Raw genomic sequence first — 12,415 nt, forward strand, 5'->3', positions numbered from 1 at the left:
ATATAATGGAAATATTGTGATGTAAATGCTTTTGTTTCAATAAAATGTTACACTTTCTCATGGGTGTCTGTTCCACTACTTTACTTCTATTTATATGGCATTTTATGTTACAAAATAAACAGGAGCAGATGGTGAAAATGCTCAGTTTCATGTACAATTTCACAAATTGTCCAATTAAGAAGCCAATAGCTATTATATTTTGTCATTTAAATTCCAATTATAATGGTCCTCATGGTTTTTCTACTTTCACTATTAGGCCACAGCCATGGTCCATACCTATTAGGCTTATTTACATTGCAATTAATGCTATTTTAATTTGGCCAATAAAATGTGTTTTTAGATGTATTAGAGTGCATAAAAAACAAAACAAACAGAAGGTGACCAAAGTGCTATAAGTATGACTTTAGATTGTTAAGTAGTCTAGCCTAACCATAAATGACGCCTATGTCAAATTGTGATAAATTAATAAAAAGTCTGAGTATATAGTGTTCTAATGAGGGACCACTGGGGTGGACCTTTAGAGAAAATGTGGTGGATTGGAGGATTGCTTAGGCCGGAGTTGAGCTAAGCCTAAAAACTAGCTAGTCTGGAAGGATAAGTTTCCATGGAATTTAGCTCAAGCTCATTTAAAATTGTTTTCCTGAAAATAAGCCTGACTTACTGAAATAAACCTGGCTTAAACAGTAATCTTGCTTTGTGGAACAGCCCTCAGGTAAGTACAAAATTGACTCGCCAAAGGGAAGAGCACTACTTGGATCAAATATATCAACAGTCCAATAATACTGTTTGTGCTATATCATGAAATATTGTGGTCTACCCATCTCACAAGTCTGGTTACAATAATTATGCTGATGTCTCAAAATGAATGTGGTAGTGATTTATTACACATAGTACCTTAAAGTTTTAGCTCTCTGGCATAATTGAAATTTCCATTCTTGTCAATGATTGGCCCAAAAGGCCAACATTTTTTTAATGGGGGCCTGTAGCACATGTAAACTATAGCACAGAGGCATAGAGATAGAGGAGGTGGAGGAGAGAGACGGGGGCATGGAAGGAAAATGAGAGAGAGAAAGGCAGGGGAAGAAAAAAGGAGACAGAAAAAGCAGGGGTAAGACTAATGTCCGCCATAACAATCAGGCTAGTGCAGGACATTATGATTTGGAAGCAGTCTATTTTAAAGGGGATCAAATTGTGCTGATGGGGAGCTAAGTGATAATTCTGAAGCGAATCTAATTTCCAAGACAGCCAGTATGGAGAACTCTGGACCAGAGGGTCTTCAAGAAGCCAACTTTTATTAATTCATAAAGACAGACCATTTGGACAGATGAAAATCCCATTCAGGCCCTGCAACATTACATCGAGGGACAGTGGTAAGTAATGCAAATGAGCTGAGCTGGTGGAAGTGAGATTTAATAGTGTGAGGTGAGAGCCAGAAGCAGGTAACTGTAAGATCTCAACCAGCACTCATAAATCAGCATAACCCAATATCACTCTTCCCTCCAAGTTATTTACTGGTCTACGCCGAAATTGGCAAGGAAGTGTTTCAATTTATAACTTTTAACCTGTTGTCAGAGCGCCGCCAATAGAGAGAGGGAATCAATTAAGCTGCTACTCTGTATTCAGAAAGGGAGAGCATCTAAGGAGCAGGAATACTGAATCCTTTTTGCTCCTTTTGATACCATTTGGACTCTGTTTTCTGCTGCTCCTCCTCTGTTGCATTGTGGCTCATTCTCTTGCAGCCAAACCACTATTGTGAAAAGCACTGGGAGGCTTTACGTCCTGGTGGGCCCGTTCTCTCTCTTTGCTCTCACAGCTCAACATAGAACGTACACAACAACCTCTGACTCCCACAGAGTCGAATGAAAGGCAATACTTTTCTCTCTGCTCTTCACATCTCACTCCCTTTTTCCTCTCCGGTCTGTTTGAATTGTCTGTGTGTCTTCTGTATCGCAGGAGGCATACAAGCGTAGATGTCTAAGAGTCTGACATGTCAAATAAGAGAGATGGGAGGGAGAGGCAGGGAATGAGAGGGGGGGTGGGGGCGGTGGATTGATGTAGGGAATTAGAGGGGGAGCAGTGGGCTTAAAGGAGAGGAAAGGAATGAGGGAAGACGGAAAAGGAAGGCAGTGGGGTGAACTGATGGAGCAGGGGGGAGCAGGCGGTGGATGTTGATGTCCAGATGGCCACAGAGACACGGAGCATATGTCCCATGCCAACCGGCCGCCATTGCATCTGCCAGGCCCTGCAGAGGCTGGACATGACGCCTGGCAGGGTCACCAGTGGCACATGGACCTGGACATGGATGATCATGTCCACTGATGACCAGAGACAGGGTGAGATGGAGGGTGGGGGGGGGGGGGGGTAGAAAGAGCTTCGAGCAGAGTCATGTCATTTAATTCACTTTTGGCTGCATAATAATAGGAACATATGGAAGTATATGACCTGACCTGGCTAAAGATTCATCACCCTATTTTCAGACAGAATGCTAAAAAAACAAAAAAATCAAAGCCAGTGGAAGGAGGCCTCTGAGGCCTGTACAGCTATTCACAATGGGAACAATGCCCATTGGGTTGTAATCAGTAGATTCCCCAAAGAAGACATTGGTCATGCTGGCTGCCGAGCCTGGAGCAAAAGGATTAAAATGCAAGCATTATGGAATAAAAAAATATAATGCTGAATCAGAGTTTCAGCTGATCTAAATTGCGTTGTCATTTCTCACTTAAAAAAAGAAGTGAAGAAAGATGTTATCCAAAACCAGTCATCATAATGAATGGACTATAGAAAGATGTCAACCAAAACCACTAATCACAATGGGACTATAGAAAGATTTCAACCAAAACCACTAATCATAATGGGACTATAGAAAGATGCTGCTGCTTTCTGTTGGGTCAGGTGTTGGCATCAAACCAGGTCAAGCAATCAAACTCATGCAAGTAAAGCAAGGTTCAATTTGATGTCAATTCCTGTCTCAAACGTAATGTTAGACGGCAATAGAATCTAATCTTTTCTTGTTGCACTTGTTTTCCTTACACATGCTAGTTGTCAGGATGGCTGAGTGGTCTAAGAGGGGGTGGATTTATCTGTCCCAGAAAAGTTTGTGAGATTGGAGACACCCGACCCCCCCATTGTTGGAGCCTAGCCTAGTCAGAAACACAAGCTGACCTAGTCCTTGAGCCATCCCAGACATCCTGATCTTTGTTTGATGTTTGATTTCATCGGCAACTGGTACAACATCTGCACCAGTCTTGTAGTGTGAGATCTACGAGGACAAGTTTGGAGAGCTGTGTACAGCTGTAGCCAACGAGAGCTTGTGAAGAAACCAGGTGGAAGAGGTGCAAACTATGAACAGAATCAGAACAGACAATGCGTAATGCTCGTGTCTCTAGTCATTCTCTCCTCCTCCGTGTCAAGTTCCATCTGGCATAGTCAAGTCACATGAAAAGCCGTCATCTTTTTAGTTTGTTTTCGCGAGACAGAGGCGTATCGAGATCCCTCACGACCAAAATCCAAGTGAGTTTTTGGACACCCTGTAGAACATAACCACAGCTTACTGAGTTTTCATTAAGAATGGAAGTTTTTCTATCTTTATGTTATTCCAATGTAAACATAAAATTTTTTTAAAAACATCAATGACAACTTTAGTTATTTTTGAAAGGCCACATGTTTTGCCTCATTTTGAAACAAAATTCCCTTTGACTTGAAATCACATCTCAGTTTGGATTACACAGACACAGAACAAGAAGAATAATAGGATTTGCTTGTTACTTGCTTGATAGCTCTACTGTAAATCAGAGGTTTTCAAAGAATGAGGCGCATTTCCCCAAGGACCAAGGAAAGTAGTTTCAAGGAAATTGCTGAGAATTGAGGAGGGAAAAAACACTTTCAATCAGTTCCATGGTAAATGAATGAATACACTCCCAGTTTTACTTGAATTAATTTGTATAAAACTAGCTAGATTATCGGCCCTTAATGCCGCACACCATCCCAGTCCATTTCCTAATTGGCAACAAAGTCAGCCAATTTAAAATTGTGAGCACGTGCCCATCAACTGAATCATCCATCCGGGTGTCAGCTGCAACTGGCACAGCCATGGACAAGTTAGGCTGTCAACTGAAATTTGGTCACCCTGAATTAAATAGCTCAAGACATTTTCCTTTTCTTTTACATCTCAATCTGTCTAGGCAATGTGTACAGCGATGTACAGCAATATGTCTATCATTTTACCTGAGTTTACTTTACATTTTAATTTCACATGGACCGTAAAAATCTGATTTCTGTTTGAGAAGACTGAAGGAGGCAAGGAAAGGAAAGTAGACAGGGACATAGAATGGGTCTGATAGAGAATGGAAGATGAGTCAGAGGTGCGAGAGGCTTTTGAAGAAAGGAAAGCAATATTTGCATGTTTTCATTTGATATTGATAGGACCATTTAAGCATATTACACTTTATTTTGTTTGTATGTTTTGAGATGTGATTTAGTGCATTTTCAAACCAATAGTCCGTTATCTTTGGTCCAAATCAGGGGACGAGTTGTTGCTTTGTCCAAGTCATTTCCTACGTTTGTCAGAAATCTGATGCAGGAAAGGGTAAACTTCCGGGGTAAACTAACATGGTACATACAGTAAGCAACTGTTTGGAGTGTTTCTGAGAACGTGATCTAACCCAGTTTATGCACAGTGCTTCCTGTAGTTGGGTTGGATCACTCCAAACGAAGCGCCAGGGTTTGGTTTGGACACGTAACACAAAACCTCCCTCTCAACAAAGTCTCGGTCCGATTGCTTTGCGTCGGACCTGTGTAACTGTGTAACTGCTGTGTTCTCATAAGTCCAAATCAACTGAACAAAGGGGGAAAACCACTCCAGGGTTTGAAATAATTGCTCAAAACCATTAGGTGTGAAAATGCTCTTAGATAATAAATTTTACCAATCAATAATCCAATGCATCATAACACCCTCCGTGTTCTGGGTCTCCTCTGTCTCCTGCTCCAAGGACATGCTCCAATGTATTTTCCATACTGGTGAGCACGCGATTGGCTGTCAGCTTCCTCCATGAAGGAGTTGCGTGACACCATGGTGACAAAAAGGCAGGCGGGATTGCCTCCAACCCCGTACACCCAGGCAACCAAAGCTGTTCCAAACTTTCCACTGAGAGATGGCACCAGTTCATCATGATCAAGACCACCTACCACCTCAGCGTGTTCTTTCCAAGAGTTGTCACCCCACTCAACCAGCTCATCTAAGACTCAACCCCAGTACACCCACAATCTGGTCTCCCCTTCCAACACAGTCTTACGAAATTTTGTGAAATGAGCACAAACTCTGAAGCACAGATGTGTTGTGAACATGAATAATGTGAAGATCACCTTCCTCCACTTCAAAAGGATTATATGACAGTTATGGTTGGGTTCTGTTACCCGGTTCCATTTTGGAACTGGTTCCAAGTTAGCAAAATACCCGGATTTGTAAATCTCCAATTCGAATGAATCCTCTTATCCAATCCCCTGTCCCCTCTGATGATGCCATATGCTTATGTCCCCACTTCCCAGTGCGTCTGTCAACATGGTGGATCGTCACAAGCGTTCAAAAGCATGGGCACACTTATTAAAAGAAAAAAAAAAGAAAAAGCACTTACCAATGCAGCATCACATAAAAGTTAGTGTGTTTATGAAATTTTCTTTGTCCCTTTTCAACAAATTATGTAAAAAAGGATTCAAAAGGATTCTGATTTGGTAAATGCTTTCAAACCCCAACCCTAATGACAATAGTATGAAATGGACATGCTAGTTTCACAGGTTTATCACGTGAAAAAGTTAGCTAAAAGTCAATGGCCACTATTGGCACTAGTCAGCAAAGTGAGTCACCCACACTCTAGTCAACCCCTTCACCTCCCCCTATGGTGCTGACTGTATGGTACTACCTGGAAGTATTAATAATGTCTACAGTATATATGCCACGCCACGTTAGCCTCAGGAATTATGTCTGGACGATACGCTCAGAGTTTACGGGGATTTCATCCTACTCAGTAGAACTATCTCATGGCAAACTGACTCCCACAAACCCAAACTGAGATACTGTGTGAGTTGTCAAAATGTCCCTGCTTCAATGTCACCAATTTCATTGGTGACACTGAAGCATTATAATTGCATTTAATGTATGTGGTGAATATGGTGTTCTGATTCTGATGAATATCTAGTCAAAAGCTTCAAGGTAACTCCTTGGGATATTGTAGCTGAAATGCAACACCTTGTCAGTTGACAATTGTTGGTCAATGTTGTTGTGACAACTCTATGTACCTAATCTCTTCTCAGAGAAACCGAAGCTTGACCAGAACAAGTTTAAACTGGAACAAACACATTGGACATTGGAAAACCCAGGGATGAGGTTCAAGGAAAAGAAGAACTTATTTTGATTTGATTTAATTAGGCAGGTCAGTTAAGAACAAATTCTTATTTACAATGACGGCCTTGCAAGAGGACAAAAGGACCTCCCGAAGGGTAAGGGGAAAGGGATAGAGAAAAAAAAGAAGGTTGAAAATGGCCCCCTTTTCCACTGAATTGTTGGTTAATCATTGCTTTATGCCAAATGTGTTGGCACTGTCCCCAAAATGTTCCCCAGGCTAACATTATGATTTTGCAATTTTATTGATTTGCTTATAGTCCAATATGGTCAGCTTTCTTTTTGTTGTTGCTTTTTTCTTTCTGCTATGTTTGCATTTGCTGTATTTTTTTTTTGCTGCTGTTTTATGTAAAGCACTTTGTGGCATTTTTTTTTTTTTTTTAAGTGCTATACAAATAAGGTTTATTATTATTATTATTATCATACTATACAACACCATCACACACCTGTCAATTTTGTTGTTCAAAAGACTGGAGAAAATTGTAGCTGATGGATAATATTAACTGTATAATATACAGTTCAGTTGTACTTTGCCCTGTGTTAGGCTTTGCTATAAAATTGTGTGATAAGCCACACTTTTAACTACAGTACCATACTGGAAAAGGAATAGGAGATTGATTTTATGGCTAATGCAATGCGTCTTTTAATAGTATCTGCTTGTATAAATTGATGACATTGTACAGCATTTTTTAATGGAACCAGGCACTGACCACCGCCTACAGTACTAATATTCTGATTTCCATTCTAACTCAATAATGATTCATTTTGCAAATTACTTGGACAAAATGAATCAGACCATTAGTGGTTATTTTTGGCATGAAGTGACAAATGTACTTTTGATTTATATCTTTCTGTAACAAAATGGATCTTGATTAGGAACATTAAGAATGAGTACAAAGTGTGGAAGGATTATTTATAGTAGAAGTTGTTGCTTAGCCATAGTCAAGGTGAGAGAAAGTTATGTTACATAGTAGATGACCACATTATTATTTTGTTTGTGAAACAGCTGTCCGTCTGTATAAATATTGAACATTATTATTTTATGGTTGCCGGTATCTTTTACTATTTCAGTTATGTTATCAATTTGATGAACTGGAGCATATTTCCTATCACTGGATCTTGAATTGGTCTTCATGAATCAAGAACCCCAGCCCCCAGCCCAAAAAACAACTCATCCCAATTTAATTTCAAGATTGGATTAAATCTGAGTAGTGTGGGATGGACAGAGACACAAATATGACAATGGCAAGAAATAAACATTGAGCTTGTGAGAAAATACATGACAGATTGATGGATGGTGATAATAACACCACACAATGTGTGATCCAAGCTCCTTACCTTGCCTGTCAGAAAGGTGCAATAAGGCAAAGAGAGTGGATCACACATCACGCAACTGGATCTGCAGGGATTCCCAGTGCAGCTTCTAAACCCTCAGCTTTTCTTCTTTTATAGACCAAATCATGAACATGCTGGCGAGTATTTTCCTTCCATGCTGATTGAATACCTAGAATAATCAGCATGTTGCTTTAATGGGGCATTAAGTAATCTATGAGTTTATCGAGCTCCATCAACAACAATACCTTACATCATACAGTAATATATCAGAAAACATTTTAGAAAATATTCCATATACCAGAACATATTTCAGGCTACAGCACAGAAGTCGTTCAGGACAAAGATCCCAAGCTCACTGCTGCTAGGTCTTGCACTGAATCATAAGGAATTAATTGGGTTAGAGCCCTTGCAATATCACCAGATCTGCACCCAATAGAAATGCATTCACACTCAATGAAGGATTTTATTTGTATTGAGGCAAAACCGGGGACAAAGGAAGACCTTTTGGCTTTATTGGAAGGGAAGACTTCCAAAGAATTTGCAACAGTGTTATCTCAAGCGTGATGAAAGTTTAAAGCACAAAAGAGGACACAGTGGCAAATTAACAGCCTCATTTGAAAAACAGATATTTTAGCAGTATTTTTTGACAATTACTGAAAAAAGGTGTGCTGAAATGCTTGTTCTGAATTCAATTGGAAAGTAGACCATTAAAAATGAGATCTCATTTTCTGCCAATAACACTTATTCACTGTTTTTGTATGTATGTGAAACTGATTTTGATGCTAATCACAGTCTCCATGCATAAGTAAATGCATTGATTGCCTAGTGTTAATGACAGACATTAATACATATTGACCCCAAATCAGTCAACATCATATTTTCACAGGGTCAAATCATCCCCACTTTTTGGGGATGATACTGTGAATACTGTTTATTCAACGTAGGCCAATACCACCTCCTGAAATACATTCCAGGCATGAGTCAAGAGCACCTGGTAAAAATTGATGATGTGCTACCATCACCCCAAAATCTCAGTCAATGGGGTAGGTGAGGACTCTTCCTGTCCCTTATGTCCTGGCATAGCTACTCTTAGACATATCTTGTCAGGATGCAAAGTTTGTCTGTCCCACTGTGTCTAGCAGCAGCAATTAACTCATCAGATGACAGGAAGGAAGGTATAACAATTGGTTTTGTCTGTGAGGGAGAAAACAATTAGAGTAAAGACTTTCCGGTCAGGCACTGGTCAGCTAACGGTGGGCAAATGGCAGTAGATTTGGGGATAATCCTACAGCAAATAGTGAGCACTTGCTTAAGGCCGGACTTGTGGTCAGAGACACAGTGGCTAATGTATTTTATGGAGCTTACAGTGCCAAGGGAGGATGCAGCAGATGAGGCATATGAAAGGAAAATGCTTAGAGTTGGTAGCAGATGTGGAGCAGCAGAGTTGGAAAATTAGACTATGCCCCTTGGAGGTTGGATGCCGAGCATTTGTAGCCAAGTCCACTTTAACACTACTAAGTGAATTAGGCATTCATGGGCGGAGCGTAAAGCAGGCAGTGAAGGTCATGTCTGAAGCAGCAACGGCAGCCAGGCAGTGGATCTGGCAAAGAGGGAATCACACTGACTGGGGGCTCCTAGCATGCTAGCTGACATTGTTTGCCAATATGGTTGCTATGGCTGTTCATTAGTGGCATTGTTATGTTGGTTTGTTAGCTTGTGCTTGTAGCATTCTGTCTGACGAAGTGGTAGTAGCATGGTTGCTCTGGTTCGTTAGTAGCGTGGTTGCTCTGGTTTGTTAGTAGCGTGGTTGCTAGTAAATTGACTCTTTAGAAGGTTGATATGTTGGCTTGTTAGCTGTTGGTTGTCCGTAGCTTGCTAGCTGACAGCATGGTTGCTCTGGCTGTTTGTTAGTAGCATGGTTGCTGGTATATTTATTCTTTAGAAGGTTGAAATGTTGGCTTGCTGATGCAATTTGATTTCTGAACTGTTGAGCGGGCCGTTTCAAGCCAGCCGTGTCAGCCGTCCCATTAGCCTGTTGTTGTTGTCGAAATGAATAGCGAGTTTCATGGGCCGAATAGTCAGTCACCACATTGAGGGGGATCAATTTAGCAGGGGGTACAATTTTATAGGCTTTGTGGGAAAGAAGTAGTAATATTTATTTATCCTTTATTTAGGCTATACAGGGAAAGCCCAACTGAGACCTAGGTCTCTTTTACAGTGGTGCCCTGTTAACATGGCATACAATGAAAACAATAACAATAGATAAAGAAATTAAAAAAACAAACAAAGAGTATTACAGGCAATATTAATGGTTAAGTATGGTTACGTTATACTATACACGTGCATGTGCTCTCTTCCATAATTAAATCAGCCACCAGAGATTTAGCTAAACTGTCCTAATGGTATCAGGGCATATAGTCTCAATGGTCCCTGGAGTTCATTCCATATTTTTGGAGCATACACACTAAAGGCAGTCCTGCCTAGTTCTGTCGCTACACAAGGTTCGTCTAACGTAATGCATTCTTGAGATCTTGTACAATAGTTTGAGGTTCTATAGGACAATAGCGTAGTGAAGTAAGATAGAAGTTTTAAAAGCAGAGCTTTGTAAATAAATAAAATAATATTCTTCTTCCTCTGTAGGGCCAGCGATGGCCACCCCACAGCCTCATATAGAAGACAGTGATGAGTTTGAAACTCATCACCTGTAATAAAACGCAAGGCCGAATGATAGACTACATCAAGTGGTCTTAAAGTAGAAGAGGTCGCATGCATGTATATCACGTCCCCATTGTCCAATACTGACAAGAACATTGACTGAACAATTGTTTTCCTAGTATTGAATGAGAAGCATGATCTGTTTCTAAAGGAAACCGACTTTAATTCTCAGCTTCTTTGCAAGTTCATCAATGTGTTTCTTAAATGACAACCTGTCGTCAATCCAAATACCCAAATATTTATAAGATGAGACTCTTGAAATTGTTATTATATTATTATATACCTATATAAATATTTATATATATATATGTATATATATATATACATATATATACATATAATATAAATCCTCTTCCTCTGTCACCTTGCACTGAAGATAAGTGGAAAAACTACAGTAAGGGACCAAGGGACGAAAATCAAAGCTAATACCAACTACAACTCAAATACCCCACTATGTGGCCACACTGCCCACTGCTGGTGGGGTACAGAATTTAGGATTTTGAACCAGAATCAACCCTTGATCTTAAAATACCATTCAGATGTTTTTTTTTTTCTTCGTTTTTTTTTAATGTTTTTAACTCTGTAGCACTTTGAGATTCACTATGAATGAAAAGTGCAATACAAATAAAATGCATTAAGAGATTTAAGAGACTTAGCAACAATTGTGCTGGTATATAACAGGACATTATGACAATTTTGAGAAGAAAAATATTGCCCACAAGTGAGTTTCTTTTGTCCAATTTTACTGTCAGTCTATCAGGATATAGGCCAGAATGTCATCCATAACTGAACAATGTATTCCACTATGTGGCTACATGTTAAAATCCCATTGAGCTGTAGTGAGGAGACTGGATATTAGGTTTTTAGGATGTAAGCCAGATTTGGGAAGAACAAATTAAAAAAACTCCTGCCCACAGCCTAATGATGATGCCTGAGTAGCATGATATGAAATGTTTTGTATCAAATTGCCCCCGAGGGAATTTTAATCCAGTTGATGCTTGAAGTGAATACATGTTCAAATTGCATTTTAATTTTGTACCCTCGTGTAAAATGCTAGAAATTATGTACCCTCCCTTTGATAGGAAAGTGTACTTAGCATAGATCTCTGTTTTAAAGAAATCCCAAATGCATTTTTGAAATCACTTTGTCGCATTAAAAATGAACGTAAAATTAATTTCTACAGCACTGAATCAGCTAATGTAGGAGTTTGGACTTTAAAGGAATCAAAATTATCCAAAACAATCTAAACCTCATGCATGCTTCATTACTATGCAATGGAACTGATTTTCTTATTTCCAATGAGAAATAACATTTAGCTGCATTTATAATACCACACACAGTAGTAGTAATGCAAGATTTATGACAACATAGCCTGATGTCCTCTATAGTCACCATTTGTGGGTTAGTACATAATTCTTTTGACCTCTGAATTGGGCTTCTGTATGAATGCTCACCTTGGATTATGGCACAAAGGATTGCATTGCATCAATTCTTCTGTACTAGCACAAAGCGTCCTTCGGGCGTTTCTAACTTTTCCCCCTAACTCACCCCTGACCTCTTCCCCCTGATCCTTCCGGCCTAGCGCCGGTGTTCGGGTGTACGGTTTCTCCGGCTTGTGGGTTGGCCTCTATGGCGCGGAGGGCATGCGTGGAGGGCGTCCTCCACGTTCCTCCGTCACCGACCTGCAAGTAGCGAGACCGAGATGCCCCGTCTGCCCCAGTAGTCCTACCACGGAGCCCGTCGCGGGGTACCTCACCCTCCCCGGTGCTGGACGCCTCCCCCCCGTATAGCTGCAGCGGGCTTTCCCGGCAAACACGTTGTTTCTCTTACCCTCTACCGAGCCCGCCCCTGGGCTCACCACGGCCGTTTCTTCGGGGAAAACCCAGGTGACGCCTCGGACCCCCCATCACTATGCCTCGCTCCGCCGCCCCCGGTAGCGGGGTAAACCAATAGGAGCAGAGCTCCCCTATG

This window comes from Centroberyx gerrardi, chromosome 16, assembly GCF_048128805.1.
Source record: "Centroberyx gerrardi isolate f3 chromosome 16, fCenGer3.hap1.cur.20231027, whole genome shotgun sequence".
Lineage (NCBI taxonomy): Eukaryota > Metazoa > Chordata > Actinopteri > Beryciformes > Berycidae > Centroberyx > Centroberyx gerrardi.